The sequence below is a fragment of the Rhinatrema bivittatum genome, chromosome 1, assembly GCF_901001135.1.
Source record: "Rhinatrema bivittatum chromosome 1, aRhiBiv1.1, whole genome shotgun sequence".
NCBI classification, from domain to species: domain Eukaryota; kingdom Metazoa; phylum Chordata; class Amphibia; order Gymnophiona; family Rhinatrematidae; genus Rhinatrema; species Rhinatrema bivittatum.
The window spans coordinates 386,461,696-386,483,426 of NC_042615.1; the positions used below are offsets into that span (position 1 = coordinate 386,461,696).

At 44.1% G+C, this 21,731-nt stretch overlaps 1 long non-coding RNA gene across 1 annotated transcript in view; it reads right to left on the reverse strand.

Annotated features, from left to right (window-relative positions):
* Positions 1–20,699, reverse strand: part of LOC115091264 — a 74,776-nt gene extending 54,077 nt beyond the window's left edge. The window contains exon 1 of the long non-coding RNA XR_003856654.1: positions 20,571–20,699. This is a non-coding gene — a long non-coding RNA (uncharacterized LOC115091264). The remainder of the gene's footprint in view (positions 1–20,570) is intronic.
* Positions 20,700–21,731: the final 1,032 nt, after the last annotated feature.

The following is a 21,731-nucleotide window of genomic DNA, read 5'->3' on the forward strand; positions in this document are numbered from 1 at the left end:
GATTTGATTGTACATTTAGTCCCATGCAAGATCTTTATCCTGTTGGACTCGATGCCATCCCTGACATAAAGCACCGTCCCGCCACCAAGATGCTCCTCTCTGTCATTGTGAAATAATTTGTACCCCGGAATAGCACTATCTCATTGGTTATCAATTAAATCTATGTCATCATTCACTGCTATACATTCTAATTCTGCCATCTTACTTTTTAGATTTCTGGCATTAGCATACAAACATTTCAAAGTTTTTTGTTTGTATTTTCATTCTGCTTTTTAATTGATAGGGATAAATTAGAATTGTTTAGCTCAGGTTAGTTTTTAGTTACAGGCACTTGGACTACTTTTCTTATTATTGGAACCTCACTGTTGGGATGCAGTAATTCTAATGCATCATTAGTATCCTTTGAATAAACCTTCTTCCGAACCCTGCACTGCTGAGCGACTGTCAGCTTTCCCCTTTATTCTAGTTTAAAGCTTCCCTATCTCCTTTTTAAAGGTTAGTGCCAGCAGCCTGGTTCCACCCTGGAACCGAGTTCCATATTTATTAAAATATATGAGTCACTTAACATAGTCAAGACCTAATTGACATACAAAATAAAACATTCATAGAATATATGGTACAAAACGTTCCCTAGTACAGAAGACATTAATTGCTAGACATAATAAACAAACACATCAAATAAGAAGAAAAACATAAATATTAAGCAGACCTGCAACCAGTTAGAAGGTATCTTGAAAGTGGGATTTGTTAGTAGTAGTTTCTAGATGACGGGGGTAATACATAATAGGGTATGCTTAGGGACTAATTGTGGATTACATTCCTAGTTTTCATGTAATCTGCCTGAAGTCTGTGATGCTATTTCCTTTGTTTTCTACATTGTATCTGTGCTCCCTCTCCTCTTATTATAGACTGACGTTTTTAGACATGTTTGGTCAGCTTTATATTAACAGTTGTTTCTTCTGTTTGTTTATAAAATGTTTAATTATTTTATCTTTGTCAAGTGGATTTCTTGGCAATTATTTGTAAATGATCTAAATAGTAAATGAAATAAAAAATAAATGTTGATAGCTATTCTATGAATGGATCTCCACAAAACAAACACACATTGTTCTAACTTTAAATCTGAGATCCAACAAGTCATTTTGTTTATAAAGCTCTTTTTTTTTCTATTCTTCACTTGCCACTGTTCCATGTCTGTCACTCTGTGATGCCAGCTTTGCTGTGAGGATAACACTGTACAGTAACAGTACTCCGACTATAGGGGACTATAGGGGACACAAGGGCAAACACATCAATGCAATTTTTCTCTCTTTCATACAGCTTCACTTGTATTATTGTTATTATTCTTAATCCATTTTATATGATGATTATGATAATGTTTGCAGTGTCATACAAGTCATTAAATTTATTTATTTGAAATATGTTTATATCAATGATAGGCTCAAAATGAGGAACAATCTGCATCAGAAACAATCTTCAGCAGTCAAGTAAAAATAGATACAGCATCAATAAACATTAAAATAAAGATCTTACCTCATTTGGAGTGCAGGAAGATCAAATAAATAAAAACAACATCTACCCACAACATACTGAATTAAAAATGAACATAATATGAAAAATAAAAAGCTGAATATAAACAAAAAACTGTAAACAGAGCATAAACAGTCTCCTATGTCAGTCATAACACTTATCAAAATCTCCAAGAGACTGGAGTTAGAAAACAAAGGCTGCAGGCATCAGAAGAAAAGCTTCAAAAAGCAACCATAGGAGATCACATGATGCGGTGAGCCCGAACAGACACACGCTGTCTGGGCTCCGGGGGCTGAATCCCTAAAAGCAGACAAACCAAGGTGACAAATCCTTTCGAAACCGCTCCAACGGCTCTGGTGAGGAACGGAAAACCTCTGGGTCAGGAACGCGAGGGTTTCAGAGGGCTGGTGATGACGGCAAAGCCTCCCGGAGAGAAAAACTAAAACAGAGCGGCACTGAATCCAAGATGGCGGACGGAAGGAGGATATCCGACGGCCCGGGCCTGGATGATGGCGCAGTAGCGCGGCTGACCACGGCGGTGGTCGCCACGCTTGAACACAAGTTTGAAGGCATTAATGAACACTTTACAGCTGTAAAAGACACCTTAGGAGATATTGGGCGGTGCATAGAAATTGCTGAGGGGAGAATTTCTGTCGTGGAGGAGGATCAGCAGGCCCTTTCCCTAAAGGTAACTGCTTTAGAGACTTCCATTAAGCAGGCTGAGGAGAAAATTGAAGACCTCGAAAACAGGGCGAGGCGTAACAACTTAAAATTTATGGGCCTCCCCGAAGAGATACAGGATGGGGACTTGCAGGCTACTTTGGAGGGCTGGATACCCGAGGCCTTGCAATTGCCCGAGTTAACTGGTAAAATACAAATCGAACGCGCACACCGCCTAGGTCCTAAGAGGGACTCAGATCGCCGACCCAGATTGGTGATAGCCCGCTTCCTCAACTGGGCGCAAAGAGCAACTATTCTCACTGCATTTCGGAAACAACGGGAGGTACATTACAAAGATCATAAGGTGATCATGTTCCAAGATTATTCTGCTGCGGTAGCAGCCCGGCGGCGTCTGTTTACGCCATATTGCACGGACCTGTACAATAGGAATCTCCGGTTTGCTCTACAATACCCCGCGACTTTGAAGATATGGAGAGATGGTGCGACGCATGTTTTTGACCAGCCGGATAAAGTTGCGACCTGGATAAAGGATACCCTCGGCTCCAAGTGATTGAGATTGAATCGGTTTTCGCTACTGGGTTTGCTTGTGTAATAACCAGCCACAAACCCCTGAATTCAAGGCTGTAAGCGAAGCCGTATCCACTGGAATGGGATACAGGACTGCCTCTCGGGATACATTACCTTTTCTAGACAATAGTTTGCCATATCCCATACCCACGGAGCATGGAAAACAAAAACAAAAACAAAAAAAAAAAGAAAAACAAAAAACGAAAAAAAGGATAACAAACAAACAAAAAAGCGAACAAACTATATATCTTTATCAAAATATAACCAACAAGCTAGATGATACGCACTGTAGTTGCTGATACGGTCACTAACAGTTTATATAGTGCATATGACGATTTACATTTGTTATGAATGGAGGTTGTTCCCCAAATAGGGGATGTTGCAGAGGGAGTCAGCGCCCGAGCGCATTGAACACTGATCTCTTGCCCAATGGAGTTGGGCGTACAGATTCGTCTGTTTAGTTATGTTGGGAGGGGGGGACAGGGGGGAGGGGTGGGAGGGGGGAGGCGACAGAGTCCAGGGAGGGAGGCACGAAGGGCTGTTTTGGTGGTTCAGTGCTCAGTACAGCACGGGATCCAGGCTGGGAGACTCTGGGGCTGGTACCCAGCGAACGTATTAGAAAGATTTGTTACTGCTCTGACTACCGGATGACCACTATACGTTATATCTCTTGGAATGTAGGTGGCATAGGCACACCGATTAAACGACAAAAAATATTGAGCGCCTTGCAGCGTCAGAAAGTGGGGGTAGCTGGTATACAGGAGACACATTTGTCCTTGGCAGAGGCTCAAAAGTTAAAAAGGTTGTGGGTGGGGCAGTGTTACGCGGCCCCGGCAGCAGGACATAAAGCCGGAGTAGCAATCTTAATTCATAAGTCTCTAAAATTTGAACTATCACATCAACTAGCCGATGGGGAGGGTAGATATCTCATTTTAATTGGAAAGGTGCAAGGCCAGGACGTGACTACATGTAACATCTATGCCCCAAACTCCTATACACATGCTTTTTTCCAGGGACTTGTACAAAAATTATTACCAATTGCAAAGGGCCCTATGGTTGTGATGGGGGATTTCAATTGTGTACATGAGCCAAATTTAGACAGATCACATCCCACTCAACCTAATCTGGATTTAGCGGGTAAGGGAGTCGCGTTTCTCTGTATGGAGCTCCGGCTCTTAGATGTATGGAGGGTTCTTCATCCGACTGAAAGAGATTACACCCATGTTTCAAGGGCTCACTCTACTATGTCTAGAATTGACTATGTCTTGGTTTCCGAATCATTGTTTACCAGGGTACATCAAGCAAAAATTGGGCCGATAGAGATATCGGATCACGCGATGATCTGGATTGCACTAAGCCAGGGACAAGAGTTCACACAGGCAAGGTTATGGCGGTTTCCTAGTCATATGGCAGGGGACAGAAAATTCCAGGCCTTTCTGCAGGACAAGTGGCGAGAATATGCAAGTCATAATGAGGCACATAAAAGTAATCCTAGTTTGTTCTGGGAAGCCAGTAAGGCTGTAATGAGAGGGGAAATTACATCCTATATGATTGCATTAGCTAAGGCTAGGACGAAACAGATATTAGATCTTGAAAGAAAGCTGCAAGAGGCGAAGCTCCGGTTTGCTCGCTTGCAGACGCCAGCAGCTCGACTAGAATACACTGATACTCTGCAGGCCTTGAATGCCTTGCTTCATGAGAGAGCCCAACACATGCTTAGGAAAAGCGCCCATACACTGTTTCGATTTGGGAACAAAGCGGGGCGCTTACTTGCGAATATGGTAAAGGTGGCCCGGGGAAAAACTGTTATAGATAAGCTAAAGGACGGAATGGGTAAACCCCTACAAACTGGAAAAGATGTGTGTGCTGAATTTCGGAACTTCTATGAGCGGTTATACACAGAAGACCGTATGGGTGGGCGGCAACAGGAGGATGATTTCTTTAAAGGGCTTGAGATACCGCAGATCACGGAGGCTCAACTTGCCTCTCTGAATAAACCCATTGAGCAAGTGGAACTCGTGCAGGTTATTAGGACTAGCCAGTGTCACAAGGCTCCGGGACCCGACGGGTTCAGTGCTGAATATTATAAGGGTTTGTGTCATCAGGTGACTGGGGATTTACTTGCTTATTATCAGGAGGCCCAAAGGCGGGGGGTGTTCCCGGAGGGAGTTACAAGGGCTTATATAACTGTATTGGAGAAACCGGGAAAAGACCTCTCCTATCCTGCCTCTTACAGACCGATTTCTCTACTAAATTTTGAGGCAAAACTATTCGCTAAAATACTAGCGGACAGGTTAAGTAATGTATTCCCTTCGATTATCACCCAGAACCAAGTGGGGTTTGTCAAAGGACGGTCCATTAGTACAAACTTAGCTAAATTGATGATAGCCATGAAGGAGTGTCGAACACGGGAGACAGAGTCGATGATAGTCGGCTTTGACTCTGAAAAAGCGTTCGACCGAGTGTCTTGGGAATATCTGTTTTCAGTGTTGCAGCGCTATGGCTTTCATGGGGCCATAACTCAAAATATAGCATTATTGTATAAGAGACCGCAATCGGCGATTTTGGCCAACGGGCAAATATCCGAAGACTTTGATATACTCCGTGGAACGAGGCAGGGATGCCCTCTATCGCCCCTACTTTATATCCTGTCTATAGACCCACTCCTTCGCAAAATAGAGACAGACCCTCTGATTCAGGGATTTACTTGGAGGGGCCAGGAGTTTAAGGTATCTGCTTTCGCGGATGACGTTTTGGTATTTCTTACCGAACCACAAAGATCATTAGAGCGAGTCCTTCACCACCAAACTCTATTTGGGTCTTTCGCTGGGTTAAAAATCAATATCGACAAGTCTGAAGCAATGGATATTGGAGGGGATGCGCAAGGTCACTGGGTAGGGGTTTTCCCACTCCGGTGGGTAAACACAGAAATGAAATATTTGGGGATCCAATTACCAAAGGATGTGAATAAGGTACATGATGTCAATGTAAATCCATTGCTTAAGAATATGGAGCGTAAATTGAAGACTTGGGCTGGCTTGCCACTCTCCTTGACCGGCAAAGTTTTCCTTTTAAAGATGATGGAGCTGCCTCGTTGGCTCTATATCATGCAACATATTCCGTTGTGGCTCACCAAGAAGGAACTAAATCGGATTAATAGTCTGGTAAGGAAGTATCTCTGGGGGGGCAAGATAGCACGGATACCCCTGCAGACATTACAATTGTCTAAATCCCAAGGGGGCTTGGGATGCCCCAATTGGAGACATTATAATCTGGCATGTATGCTACGCCATAATCAAGATTGGATAGATGAGACGGGAAAATTCACACTGTTAGAGTTTTTAAAAACTGGGCTTCGCCCATATAGACCTGCAAATATTATGCAGATTCCATATTCGAAACCCAGCCGTTTGTAGACAACATTTATTGTTTACATCTGGGCGGAAGGCTTGGGGCTTCTTGTGTCATCACTTGCTCAGATTGGGGACATGTCTCACTCCATTCCTTACTCTGGGGGGAAATCCACAATTTGAGGGGGGTCTAGATAACCCGGTCTTTCAGAGATGGAGAGCGCTGGGCCTGCAGAGTGTATACCAATTCTATGATGTATCTACGGGAGTACTTAGAAGTTTTGGTGATTTGCAGGCCCTGTACAAATTAGAGACTCATGATTATTTCGCTTACTTACAAACACGGCATTTCCTGGTACGAACTTTTGGTTCCCAACCATTGGAACCGACTTGGGAAGGTTTGAGGGATTTTTTTAGCCCAAGCAGTAAACGAGGTAACTCATGCTCCGGGTTCTCCAGAGTGTTGAAGGAGAGGCCAGATCGCTCCGCTCTATTGGCTATACAAAATAAATGGGTCATACAGGCCGATATGTATTTGGCCCGGGAGGACATCCTTAAGTGTTAGATAGTTGTTATACTCTGTCTGAAAATGTGGGGATCCGGGAGACGGGGTTTAAGATATTACATTGTATGTATTTGCCTAGAACCAGGCTGCATGCGGCAAAACTATGTGACTCTGATATGTGCTTGAAATGTCTGAAAGAGAAAGGGTCGTATTTCCACAGCCTCTGGGAATGTGAACAGCTGGTCTATTTTTGGGAGGAAGTCTTAGGGGACCTAAGTCGGATTCTGTCGGTACGCATAGTCCGAGACCCCAAACTATGCCTAATGAGACTTCTACCTCCACCACTGTAGAACTTGGGGTCCCATGACCAAGTGTTCCTGGGTAAAGCGTTACTTGTTGCCTTGCAGACGATCATGGTGGAGTGGATTACAAAAGACAAACCATGCAAGGGGCAGTGGCACTCTCGGCTCACGACTTTATTGCAACATGAATATCTAACAGTTAGAATGCAAGCTCAGACCCAACGCTCTCTTTGTTATTCTATTTGGGATAAGATCTGGAAGACCCTACCGTGTTCCAAGAGGGACCTTATTTCCGGTTACATGGCATGGGATTATAAAACAAGATAAGGCCGATGCCTCTTAGCCCTGGCAAGGGGAAAGATGGACTCTGATTGATGCGGGAGGGGGGAGGGGGAGTAAGGGATCAGGGTGGGGGAGTTCTATGTTTTTTCTTGTGATTGTTCGAAGTTTGGCATGTTGTCGTTGCTGTTACAGAAACTCTAAAAAACTCAATAAAGAAATGTTAAAAAAAAAAAAAAGCAACCATAAACCAGCGATTGAAAGCTAAGAAAAGGGGAAAAACTGTGAGCTGAACGAGAACTAAGCTGTCCCCAGTTACTCAAGAGGAATACCTGAAGGGTACGGTTTTCTCTGTAATGCATAAGTCTAGCAGATGTTGTAATGAACTTTGAGTAGTAAAGGAAATAGTCCATTTCTGCAGGTACAGATGCAAATCCTGATGAGCAATTCAAAATAACAGCAGTCTGACCACTCAGCCGATGGGGTGTAAAACTGGTTTGACTTTATTTACAAGGTAGTAGATAAATAATGAATTCCAGCACTTCTCAGTTTCAGTGTTGAATAGTTGAAGTATGATATAAGAATTCCATAGGGAATTTCCTTGGGTATTTCTTTTTATTATTAAATTTAATGGTAGAGCTAGGTGAGACTGTACAGACAATGCAGAGCAGGGTTTCCAATCAAATTCTCAGAGAGGAAAACTTCCTGACACAGGGACAGAAAACAAGGATTTGAGTTCTGATTTATGAAAGGATTTTCTTATAGTCACAAAATGAAAAAAATGTTTGATCCAACTGGCCCTTGAGAAAACAGACAGAAGACTAGAGCGAGATCTGCCCAGGTGACAGAGAGGGGTGCAATGATCAACTAGAGCTAGATGTGAGGGAAGGGAAAGGACAGCTCTTACGTTATTAAAGACTGCTGCATTGCAGTTGAAATGGTTTTCTATTTTTCCAATGATGGCAGCTGTTGTCCTTTGGTAAATCACTGAAAACTAATGTGGTTTTGTATGGGCTATCTGAGGTATTTTCCTTTTCTTTTATTATGCAGTCTTATCTGTAGGGAAGACAGGAAAGATGTTTTCTATTAAAATTTTAATATTTCTAAAAAATTATAAACAATTTTTAAAACAATTATTAATCTACTTTCACTGATTTTCATCTGTTTAGGCCTGGATTTTCTAAGGTCACAGACCTTAGAAAATCCAGTGGTAACGGGGGGCAGGGGGCGGACCTGCGAAAGCAGGCAGCGATCACACCTCTGAGATGCTATCGCTGCCAGCTTTCGCACCCAATAGTGCCATCGTAAAGGTGGTGCTTTTGGGCGCGAAACTGGCAGCGAAAAGGGTTCTTACTTTTTTGCTGTCCGCGATGTCTTTGTGGCGTCCGCCCCGGTGCCACCCCGACTCCTCCTGTTTCCGGTCTTGACGCCGCCCCCATTTAGTGATCGCACGCATCTATTACTTGTGACAGCCTAAAAAACAAAAGTAGTAATAATTGGATTGAATTGCTTTTATCTTTTTTATGGAATTCAAATGTATTTTGATTTCTAGAGCATAGTGAGAACCATCCAAATGGACACTTGAAATGTGCTGAATTTTTCAACCAAAGAAAGAAATTCCAGTAATTAATCCCCTACTTACTCTGTAAGGGTAAGAACTGCCACTCTTTTCAGTTATGGGAATGAGAGAATTAAAGAGAGGGAGACTATATTCCAAGGAATATGTAGCCCTTCAGGGAATGGGTGGGGGCTAGGATAAGAATAGGAAAGTTTTAAAAAAATGATAAAGAAGTAGATGGTATTAATGCAGAACAGTCATGGAAATGAAAGTGACTAGCGCGCTGAGTGAAAGAGTTACCCAGTATCCACCAGTAGAACATTATAAGGGCCCTCACACAAGGGTTCAGACAAGGGGAAGGAAGGGAAGGGACAGTGGGTATACTATCTTCAAAAGTGAGATGCAACAATACATTATTTATCATTTTTATTATTGTTGTTTATTTATTTAGTTAATTTAAATAGAAGATAATGAAAATTACATTGAGTCCTCTAATCTAGCCTTGCCAAAGGGTCCGAGAGCTGGGCACTGAGCAAAGTGATCTAGCATTAGAGATGTGCATTCATTTTAAAAGAATTGAACAATTTCAACGAAACTGTCTAATTCGTCATGGTTCTGGAGCACCGAAATACAAAAGGAATTTTCCCGAAATTTCGGAAAAATGTGTATTTTGTGTTAGTACGCACTAACATGTCGTTAGTGCGTACTAAGTCCCATTAGTGTGCACTAAGTTATAGGCTTACGGGGGTTATGGGTGTGGTCGGGCCTTGCGCACACTGCACGCATTTTAGAAAGGGCCCAGCTGTGCATGTAACCCTCATTACGCACACAAGAGCGGCCGAAGAAAAGGGGTAGTCCGTGGGCAGGGAGGGGCAGGGCTTGAGGCGCACTAACTCCGAAATGAGAGAAACGAAAAAAAAAAAAAAAAAAAAAAGAACTGCTGGAAAAATGAAAAATTTCCCATGGGGGACCCAAACCAAAGCATGAACGATAAAATAAAACGAAGCACATGTCTATCTAGCAGAGCTGGCAGTGGATGTGGTTCGCTGCCTGGCTGATTTCCTTCCCTGCTGTAGCACAAACATCCTTGGCTGTTAATAATCAGAATGTCTGGTTAACCAACAAGACAAAAAATGCTCCCCCCAACACATTTTTGTTCTTTGGCGTCTTGGCTTCTCATGTGCTTGGCAATTAGTTTTGATTTTCCACAATGACAGATTTTTTTTTAATTAGCATACTGGATTTCTCTGCTTTTTTGCAGTACATTAGTTCTGTACCCTCTGTTGTCTGGCAGTACTGCCAAGATCGCCTTCAGTTTTAATTAACTAATTTATGTAGCTGGCTTTGCCTTTGCTACAAATAGTATTCCCTATTTTTCAGCTTTTATGGTGTGATCGCACCCCCTCCAGTATACCCTAGTCCTATTTTCCAGAGGTTCAATATCTTCAGCTATCCATCCCCTCTTGCCCTCCTCCCACTTAGGAGAGCCAGAATTGGTTGCTCATTCCCTTTATAAACAGCCATTTTGTGACTAAAGTTGTGGCTAGAGTCAGTGCAGAGCAGACACCAGAGATTTTTGTCCCTTCCTGGTGAGGCTTCCCTGCCTCACCAGTTTCCCTTTTTTGGAGGAGTGTTCACTAGGGATGTGCAGACCAAAAGTTTAAGTTCATAAGTCCATAAGTCGAAAGGGGGTCCCATTTGCGGTCAATATGGACATATGGAGAATTCCATAAGTTGAGTCTATGTCCATATGTGCAAATAAAATTTAAACCCCTCACCCGCCTTAATCCCCCCCCCCCCCAAGACTTACCAAAACTCCCTGGTGGTCCAGCGGGGTCAGGACGCCATTCCTGACCTCCTTTGCAAGGAGCACGTGACGTCGGCGTCACGTCGGAGTGACGCGGCGTCACGTGATTCCCCTCGGGTTCGCTCCCGGACCCCTCGTTGGGCTCAAAAGGAACTTTTGGCCAGCTTGGGGGGGCCTCCTGAACGCGTGGAGAATCACGTGACGTCGGCGCCACGTCAGAGTGACGTGGCGTCACGTGATTCCCCTCGGGTTCGCTCCCGGACCCCTCGTTGGGCTCAAAAGGAACTTTTGGCCAGCTTGGGGGGGCCTCCTTGGGGGGGCCTCCTGACCCCCCCAAGCTGGCCAAAAGTGCCTTTTGAGCCCAACGAGGGGTCCGGGAGCGAACCCGAGGGGAATCACGTGACGCCACGTCACTCTGACGTGGCGCCAACGTCACGTGATTCCCCACGCGTTCGCTCCCGGACCCTCACGGAACTTTTGGCCAGCTTTGGTAAGTCTTGGGGGGGGATTAAGGAGGGTGAGGGGTTTAAATTTTTATTTAGATCAACAATCGCGATTTCCAACGTATTCAACATAGCTATGTTGAATAAGTTGGAAATCCGATCGTTAAGCCTCATCTTTTTTTAAGTTAAAAAACAAAAATAAGTTGCGTTTTCCATTTAAGTTCAAAACGAATGCACACCCCTAGTGTTCACTGTGCACAATCTGCCAGTGGATTCTAGGTATTTAAGTTACAGTCAGGATATCTTTATGGCCTGTAACCTTTTGGAACTTGCATTCCATGACTGAAGACCAGTGAGCCCATTCACTCCCTGACTGAGGCAAGCACCTGTGACAGACTTGGCTGTGTGAGGTGTGTGAAGGCTGCAGGAACTCTACCACAGAAGGGGCTATATTTCACTCTGTTTCTTTGATGAAGGTCATCCTCACTGGCTGGATTCAGAGTTTAGGGGCTGAAGACCAGTGAGCATTCTCTCTATGAATATGGCAAGCACCCGTGACAGCAGAAGTCCAGTCTAGGAAGGTTTTGTAGAAGAAAGTATATCTCTTTTGTTGTGAGAGCGCTTTTTGGCCACCCCTCCTCACTGGGAACTTGGCTGTATCAGCAGGTTCCCACCCTCAGGCTTTTCAACTCGAGAATTCACCTTTCTGAAGAATGAACAGAATCAAGTAAGAACTTGGAGACCCCATCCAGATCTCCAACAAGCATGGGACCAGGATACAGGGCTGGATGTTCAGGAAGATGCTGGACTATCAAGCAGGAGTTTGCTATGCTAGAAAGGAACCCCTGACCTAGGAATCCTGGCTAAGTTGCTGGGAGACCTTTGAGTGCACAATTTACACCAGCATGGGAAGCTCAACCAGTTTGCTGAAATAAAAGGACACCTACCGATACTGAAACACTCTGTAAAGAAATCAACTTTAACTACACAAATATGTAAACATAGACTTTAATTTTGCCTTTAAACAATCAGTAAATTAGTATTTAACACCCAGTTCCTGGTCCTGCCTATTCTTTCATAGCATCTTCCTCCTAGGGATGCCCCAGCTTAAAACACACAAAGGATCACACACCATAACCCCCTCCCAGGGATCAAGAGTCAAGCTTGGAAAGAGTCACCAGCTGGAGTAGCTCTGAAGACTATAAAGTAGATGTGTGCCCCAAGGGAAGCACCACTCCTGAAAAAGGGGTTACATGGAGTTTTATATTTTTGGGGTCCTCCCCTTGCTTTTTGCAGTATTCTTTTTGGGATGGTCTCAAGGGTATAAATTGCCCCTGGAACATTTGCAAAGGGTGTTTCTGCTCCCTGGTGAATTGATAACAGGACTCTTTCTTCTGCTTCAGAGGATTGACCAAGGAGTCTGGTGAGCCTCCAAGTTTGCCAAGCAAGGAGTTTGAAGGAGTTTGCAGGTTTGGGATATTTTTGGAGTGAAGAGGAATTTTTGCTATTGAGACCCAGTGATCCAGTTATTGACAGACAGACAAACCTCTGTTCTTGATATTCTTGAATGGGCTAGGTTCCTGGTTTTCACCTTTGTGCCCAGTTAACAGCAAAGGGTGAAAATCTATGGATTTTTCCATTCTACACTTGATTGGATGCTGGTTGCTGTTGAAAAGAACTAGCCTACCCTCCAGGGGGGAAGGGATTTTAGAAAAGGACACTGGTTCAGTGAGAAAAAGGAGAAATAACAAAGGTTGCACCAAGGACAAAGAAACTACAGCTTCTGTTGTCATGATTTTCATTTTGCTATTCAATATTTTCTCTATCTTATCCTGGATCATTCTTTTTAAGTTAAAGTAAACATTTTTCAATTGAACACCACAATTGAACTCCATACTTTATTTACTGATGCCTTTTGTCCTTTGAGAAGACCAGCATTGTGAGTATATACTGATCAGTTCTAGAGAGTGGGGTGAGAATTAATGCCAGAGAGTGTGGTACCCACTATGCCACCAGGGACCCAGGTGGTTGAACCTTTCCCTGTCGGATAGGGGTAGGCAAGGAAAAAAATGTATTTTCATTTTTCATTTCATTTTTGGGAGGTTTTTTCCCCATGAATTTTGGTTCGTGGATTGATTTGTTTAAATTTGTGTAAAAAAAACCCGAATCAAACATTTTTAAAAAATAACCTAAAAAGACCCCAAAAAAAGAAAACAGGGCCTCCCATTGCCTCCCGTCCTGTTCTCACCACCCATCCCTCCCACCCGGAAAAATGCCAGGGCCAGGATCCACCCTGTTCCCTACTTACCCAATCCATTGGGGATGCACTGGACAGGCCTAGGTCCAGGCCAAAACCTCAGCCTTGCATAGACCAAGGACGTGGTAGGTCACCACGTCCTGACGCATAGGCCTAGGATGGAGACCAGGTCCAGGCCTGACACCATAGCCTGGCCCAGAGGCTGGGTCCTGACTGGGACCTTGGCCTCGGGTCCTTAGCCTGGACCCAGGCCTGACAATGGGGCCTGGCCCAAAGCTGGGTCTCAACGCCTGGGCTTTGGCCTAGGCCAGAGCAAGGGCCCAGGCCCAACACCGCGGCCTAGCTTGGAGTCCGGGTCCTGTCACCAGGGCCTCGGCCTAGGCTGGATCCCGGGCCCTGGTCTGATGTTGTGGCCCAGCCTAGAGACTGGGTCCCGACACTGGAACCTCAGCCCAGATCCATGCCCGATGCCAAGGCCTTGTCTGGACGTCAGGTCCTGACACATGGGTCTTGGCCTAGCATCAGAGTCAGACCCAAGCCTGCAGCCCAAGCCTCACAGCTACGTCAACACTGTCCTCTTCTTTCTTCTCTACACTGACACCTTACACTGGGGTCATGTGGATGGCACCATTTTGATGTAGAGCAATGCCATACTATGCCGTACATCAAAATGATGCCATCCACCCACCAGTCCTCCTGGAGCTAGTCTCCAAACACAAGTATTAGAATGAGGGGGATTACCCTGGTTGGTCCTCCTGCCAACTGGCATGTCTTGTCTCATGTCTTTTTGTGTGAAAAGGGTAGGGTTGGGTCAACACACCTTGTGGGAAAGTCAGCCTTTTCTTTAGATACTTTGCTTATGCTTGTTGGACTCAGCCTACTAAGGAGTGTTTTCTTGTTTTTTTGGATGTTTTGTAAGACAAACCTGGATTTTGTGGCATGGCTCATCCTGTTCCAGGAATCAAAGATGGTATACTGGCAAGAAGAAGTTCAAGGGTATCTCACTGGTTCATGGAGGTTACTCATGGATACGAGGGCCCAGAAGACCAGTCCTGGATGTGGAAGATTCAACCATGAACATTTCCTATATGTCTGTCATTGTCCACCATCATAGAGTCTGAGGTGTACAGCTATAAGTTACCTCTCATATGGTGTCTATTCATCTGCCATGCAGGCCTGGTTTGTTTGTGTGTGTCTTTTGATCCAGCTTTTCCAGAGAGGTCTGCGATTAAAGGCAATGGAAAGGTATTCCCTGAGCTGTGTCATTCACTTTGCTTGGGTTACAAATTTTAGATTGCTGTCACAGTTTGACTTTTCATTCTTAGCACTTGCTCTTTCTTTAAACATCTTTCTTTGACATTTACAATGACAAATTGTTTGTGTATGGTATAAACTATGCACAAAGGCATAAATAAATCAGGAAAATTTCATCTCTCAAGACATGCTAGAGCAGGGGTGGGCACGTCCGGTCCTCGAGGGCTGCAAACCAGTCGGGTTTTCAGGATACCCCTAATGAATATGCATGAAATAGATTTGCATACAACTGAGGCAGTGTGTATGCAGGTCTCTCTCATGCATATTCATTAAGGATATCCTGAAAACCCGACTGGTTTGCAGCCCTCGAGGACCGGAATTGCTCACCCCTGGGCTAGAGTGATACCAAAATGCCTGTCAGTACTTCCTAAACAGTTTTCCAGACAATATGCAGTGTATTGATTGGGAGGATTTTATTGAGGCCAATATTCAGTCGTTGAATAGCTCAGCTGGTTAGCCAGATAGACATATCCGGCTAACTAGCAAGGTATATTCAGTGGTGAAGTCACGATGTTGAATATACCAGCTATCTTAAAGTTAGCCACATTTGTTTATGCGACTAACTTTAGGACAGCCATAGGGCACTACCAGAGTTAGATGCATAAGTTAAGTGGCTAACTACAAATATTAGAGTTAGCCGCATAACTTATGCGGCTAACTTCGCTCCTCCCCAAGACACCTCCTGCCTGCCCCCGGAACACTCAGTTATGTGGCTAGAATTTAGCTGTATAAGGCTTTTAATATTGCTGGTTATCTATTTAGATGGATAACTTTTCAGTTATCTGTCTAAATGGCTTTTGAATATCGACCTCCATGAGTTTGATTATTGCTTTTAATATTTTTTTGTTTTTACTTTTCTCTTATATATTAAGAATTTTATTTTTGTAAATTGCACTTTTTATAGTATGAGCCCTCTGCACCAAAACTCACACACAAAATATTTTTAGCATGCACATGGGAAAACTGATGTGCATGCTAAAAGCCCACGTAAAGTGGAATGCACTAAACTTTTGGGGGCATCTTTAGAAGGAATGCAAAGAAAGACTTGCACATTAACACAAAAAGTAGATCATACATGGTCATATCAAAGTAAACTGCCCTAAAGTGAAAAGGCTGGTTAGATCATCTCCCCAACCCTCCAAAGCAAGGTTGAATCCTTCCAAAAATGCTGGATCCCTCTGCCCTGCTCAAGTCCTGAACCCCCACTTCAAGCCCCAGATTCTTCCCCCTTTATACCCTCACCCAAGTTAAATCCAACCCCCAATCAATCCCCAACCCTTACCCCCTATAAAGCCAGACTTTATTCCCAGGATTAAGCCCCCAACCCCACCCTCTGCTTAAGACAGACTGCCTTTCAAGGAAGAACCATCCCTCGATTGACCCAGACCCCATCCCAGATCCACTATCAGTGCAGAAGGCCAGGACCTCCCCCCATTAGCTAGTGGTGATGAATCATTAGGTTTCATTTGGCAGCTGCAGCAGTACTGGGAGAAGGGCCTTCCTGCTGGTGAAGATCGGGAACCTCTGGAATGGTAAGCATGTAATCAAGAGGAGTGGGAGAAAGACTGGAAGGAAAATCAGTCTCAGAGGATGCTCTTCCTTGGGGTAGGGTCCAGGTCAGTCTTGGCAGTGGGGTAGTTTTTCCTTGAGAGCAAGGTCCATGTCAGGCTCGAGTCAGGAGGCTGGGGTGGGCACAGCTGGATCAGGGGTGAGATCTGACAGGGTGGGAGGCATTGATTGGGTTGGGGGGATTGAGACTGAAAGATGGTGTTTTAGGCTTGAAGGATTATGTAGGGCTTGATTGGTGGAGGGATTGCCATTCCATTTGGGGGGATTCTGGTCTTAAGGGTCTGAACTTGCTCGGGAGAGTTAGAGAGGAATAAAAAAACCCAACCTAACTGTACCTTTCATTTTGGAACAGTTTTTAGCATAGGACATTTCAAAACTCTATGTGCAAACTAAAAATTTAATATCTGCTCCCAGGCAGGTGTAACTTCAGGACCTTAGCAAGGATGCAGAAATAGAGCATGAAGGACAGCATACTACACTATCTCACACATACCTGCTAAAGCCTTATTTGTTTACCACCGGGTTAGCATGCACACCAGGCCATTACATGTTCTTTTTCTAGCATGCTAACTAGCCTTAGCATGTGTGCTAAGCATTACAGTACACAGAACTCCATGCACTGTTTACACACATATGTGCATCTTTTGCCATTATATATTTTGTGATCATTTTTTCATCAACCTGATTTGACACTTTGTATATTTCTATTGTCACTTATTAAACTTAAATTATATTTATTTCCTAAGAGCAAGGACCTCCTTTGATCTCATTTTTTCCTGGTTACTATCTGTTAGGGGTGTGCATTCGGATTGACCTCATTAGTAAAACGCAACTCATATTTTTTTTTTACTTAAAAAATTGATTCGACATAAACGATCGGATTTCCCACATATCGAACATAGATATGTTCGATATGTGGGAAATCGCGATTGTTGAGCCAAAATAAAAATTTAAACCCCCTCACCCTCCTTAATCCCCCCCCCCAGACTTACCACAACTCCCTGGTGATCGAGCGAGGAGTGAGGACGCCATTTCTGCAATCCTTGGCGAGAAGCATGTGACGTCGGCGGCACGTCGAGTGACGCCGGCGTCACGTGATTCCCTGCTCGTTCGCGCCGGACGGCTCGTTCGCGCCGGACGGCTCGTTCGGCCCAAAAAGAACTTTTGGCCAGCTTGAGGGGGTCAGGAGGCCCCCCCAAGCTGGCCAAAAGTTCTTTTTGGGCCGAACGAGCCGTCCGGCGCGAACTTGCCGGGAATCACGTGCCGTCGGCGTCACGTGATTCCCGGCTCGTTCGCGCCGGACGGCTCGTTCGGCCCAAAAAGAACTTTTGGCCAGCTTGGGGGGGTCAGGAGGCCCCCCCAAGCTGGCCAAAAGTTCTTTTTGGGCCGAACGAGCCGTCCGGCGCGAACGAGCCGGGAATCACGTGACGCCGCGTCTGAGTGACGCGGCGCCACGTGATTCCCGGCAAGTTCACGCCGGACAGCTCGTTCGGCCCAAAAAGAACTTTTGGCCAGCTTGAGGGGGTCAGGAGGCCCCCCCAAGCTTGCCAAAAGTTCTTTTTGGGCCGAACGAGCCGTCCGGCGTGAACTCGCCGGGAATCACGTGACGCCGCGTCACTCGACGTGCCACCGACATCACATGCTTCTCGCCAAGGATTGCAGAAATGACGTCCTCACTCCTCGCTCGATCACCAGGGAGTTGTGGTAAGTCTGGGGGGGGGATTAAGGAGGGTGAGGGGGTTTAAATTTTTTTTTTGCACATATGTACATATACCCAACTCATTGGATTTTTTTTATGTCCATATTGGCCGCAAGTGGGACCCCCTTTCGGACATAAAAAATATGAACATAAAATTTTGCTCTGCACATCCCTACTATCTGTGCAGATTTTTTTTTTTATGATGGCAAGCTCCAAACATTTCAACCTTGATCTCTTTGTTATTTCTTAATACAGTCATATATTTGCTGGTTGATCCCTTCAGACTTTTTTGTATCCTTAGTTCCTACATCTGTGCTGCTTTTTACTGAAGTGTTCTTACGTCATCATACAGAAGAAGAATTACAATCATGTTGAATAATTCTTGTTGAAGCATTCACTTTCTCCCATGACATACTCTTCCTCACTTTGATTAATTAGTGTATTCTAGACCATTCTCTCTTTCAATTTCTGACCACAGTCATTCTAGCAGATAAGAGTAATTTTCCCACATAATGGAGTATTTTCCTTGCCCACATAGTGCATTTTCATTTGGTTTAGGTGTGACCTACTGTTTATTTTATATTGTGAATCTTTACATATTGAGATAAACCATCACTTAGGCCTGGATTTTCTAAGGTCACAGACTTTAGAAAATCTGGAGGTAACAGGGGGCGGGCCTGCGAAAGCCAGCAGCCATCGCACCACTGCGGTGCGCTGGCTGCCAGCTTTCGCACCGAATAACTACACCATAAAAGGTGTAGTTATTCGGCGCGAAACTGGCGGCGATAAGGGTCCTTACCTTTCGCTGTCAGCGATGTCTCCGCAGAGTCGGCCCTGGTGCCACCTCGACTCCTCCTCTTCCGGGGCCGGCTCTGCCCCGACTCCACCCCCATTTAGTGATCGCATGCGAAAAGGGACTTTTGAAAATGACCCCCTAAGTGTGTGTATGATCTTCCACTCGGAACTATCTAGGCGTGTGTGGTGATGTATATGTGGTGCAGTTTTATGGCTCTACTCTTACAAAATCCTATTGAATATTTTGGCAAGTAGTCCTTTATATATTCAATTTTTAAAGAGGCAAGTTTTGTTTAGCATGTGAGGAACCCTCAGTGTGTGCATTACAAGTTCTGTTTTCATGGCAAAGTATCTGAGCTGGGGCATAGCTAAAAAAAACCCCAAAAACAGAGCAGTTCTACTCCTGCTGCAGGCTCTGAATATAATGCTCTTCTCTCTTTGATGCTTATTTACTAAAATGTTTTAAAATTCATGCTAATGCTGGTTGTTGCAACTTTAATATGCTGTTCAGTAAAAGACACAAAGTTTTAAATGAATAGCACATAAAAAGTGAGTCTTACTGTGGTTGGCAATGCATGTGCATTATTGGCGACAGTAACACCAACCTAACGCCCCAGTGCAGCAGATGGATCTTCTGAAGCCTGATCTTTCCTCTTCACCCCATCCCCCAGCTGAAGACTCCCACAGGTTCCGAGTCCTGATGCCCTCCTCCCCCAGTCCCTGCTAGGCTCCTCACACCACCCCACCTATTGCATTTGATGCTGCAGAAAGTGTGTTGCGGTTGAAGCAATCCCCTCTCCTGCCTGCCCACCTTGCTTCGATGCTGAAAATGGCACTGGCTGAATTGATGCTCTCCTTTGCCTTGTGCATGAAGCCCTGGCAAATGTTTATAGCAATAAATAACAAAGAGGATATTACTCCAGATTTCCTCTGGGAGACAGGGAACACATTTATGCAAGGAAAACTGCTGAAGATTTCAACAACAAAAAAAAAAAAAGAAAGAACTCAAGAGCTAGATAAACTATATACTGTACATAACTAAACTTCAACAAAAAAACTAACTGGGGTTAAAGTTTGCAGTACATGAGACTAATCGGAGTCTGGTGCAAAATAGGTAATTATGGCTACAATAAAAGTAGCAAAAAACTGAACACCTTTATAACCTCAAACTAGGGCACATAAAATGATGGGAGGGTTTTCCCTATTTAATAAGAGTGCATCTCCCAAATTTATTTAGTGGGTGCCAATTAATGGGTCAAGTAGATGGTGAAGTGAAGCTGGATGGAGACAGACAGGGTAGCTTACACTTCTCTAGAATGGTCAGGGAGAACAACCATCTTCCTGCCCTCCATGGACTCTGGCACCTAAAGCTACTCCATAGTGATGGCCCCAATAAGATATTAAACAGGGTCACACCACTCTTAACTTTATTTCTGGCTTTAATCCAGCCACTTTGTACAGAAATAGAATTGGATAGGCATATAAATAGTATACTGAATACTCAGAATTCATGGGCTACAATCAGAGCAAATCTTCCCCAAGGTATGCCATATGGTAAGCCACAGTATTAGTGTACCAGACTTTCAGCCTTCACTTGAACATCAACAAGATTTCCCAACTCCAAATTCCAAAACATTTCCCAGGTATATAACGATTACATTCCACACAGTACAGTTCTCTCATTTTCACCACTGAACACACTTCCTTCTCTGCATTTCAAACTACCCCCAAACGCAAGGGACAGGTACTCCACCCCCCCCCCCTCCCCGATTCCTGTTCATTTTAAACACCAGACTTAAACCTCTGTGGGGAAATGAGCTTCACCCCCTTAGGATTTCCACACGACTCCCTCTTACTCAGTCTTATTTCTCCAGACACGTGCATGCTCTGGGTCTTTCACGAGGCACTCCTCACCTCAGAACAACCCCTTTTCTCCTTCCTCTAGGCTATTTCCCTCAAGGGGAGGAATTGCCTCTTCTCCTCCTAGATTTTCCTCAGGGGGAGGAAACTCTTCTTCCACTCCACAGGCTGGTCCCTCTCACAATAACTCCAACTCAGGAAAGGACAAACTCCCAGCAAACCTTCCCAAATGTATACCTCCTGCTAAACCTTCTTCCACCAATCATGTAAACCCCCGTTCTTAAGGGGACCAACACACCACCCCTCAAACCCAAACAGTATTAATGCATCACATTTACACAGTTCTCACAAAATGCCATCCAGTGGTACCTCAGCATTATTACCAGGGCAACATTTAAGGCCTGATTTTCAAAAGTATTTACACGCTTAAAATTGGGTCATACACATGTTAATGCAGTTTACCCATGTAAGCAGGCTTTTGAAAATTGCTACAATATATGCCATTGAATTGTTCATAGGATTTACCTGTGTTAAGTGCATTTTATTCGAGTAAATGGCTTTTGAAAAATCGCTACGATAGTATGTTACATTTACATGCGTAATTCCTTCGGAAATTCATCTCACAGTATGTGAGATAAAACATTAAACAATAAACTCTCTGGGTCTTCCCAACCCAAATTGTCTTGTGCTACTAAAGTAGAAAATGATACACTTTAAGGGAGGGATGCCCCTACATCTTATACAACTCACTAAAGAATAACCTAGAATATGGAGAAAAAGCAAGAAAGCCCCTCACTTGGCAGCTTAAAAAGAAAGAAAACTGAAGAACCAAGCAGGAAGTCTGAAATAGAGAAGAAAAATGTAGAGCTCAGAACTCTTTAGAAAATACTAGATGAAACTATATGATTCAGAGAATTTAAAAAAAAGTCAGAAAGAATTACTCATCTACATTAAAGAATCCAAATTGCAAAAAATCACAGAGGAAGTCAAACACAATTAACAAAGGAATTACACAAAGGTGGAAATCCTGTTGGCAACTCTCAGGAAGATGGCAGGTGAAGATGAGGTCCCATTCAAATTCTATCAAGCCATGGCAGAACATATAGCAAGCACCACTACTAGTTTTTTTGCCAGGAAAATTGTATAACGCTAATAACTCACTCAGCCACAGAGAAGAGACAAACTATAGGCAGAACTCTGGTCTCCCGCTATTTT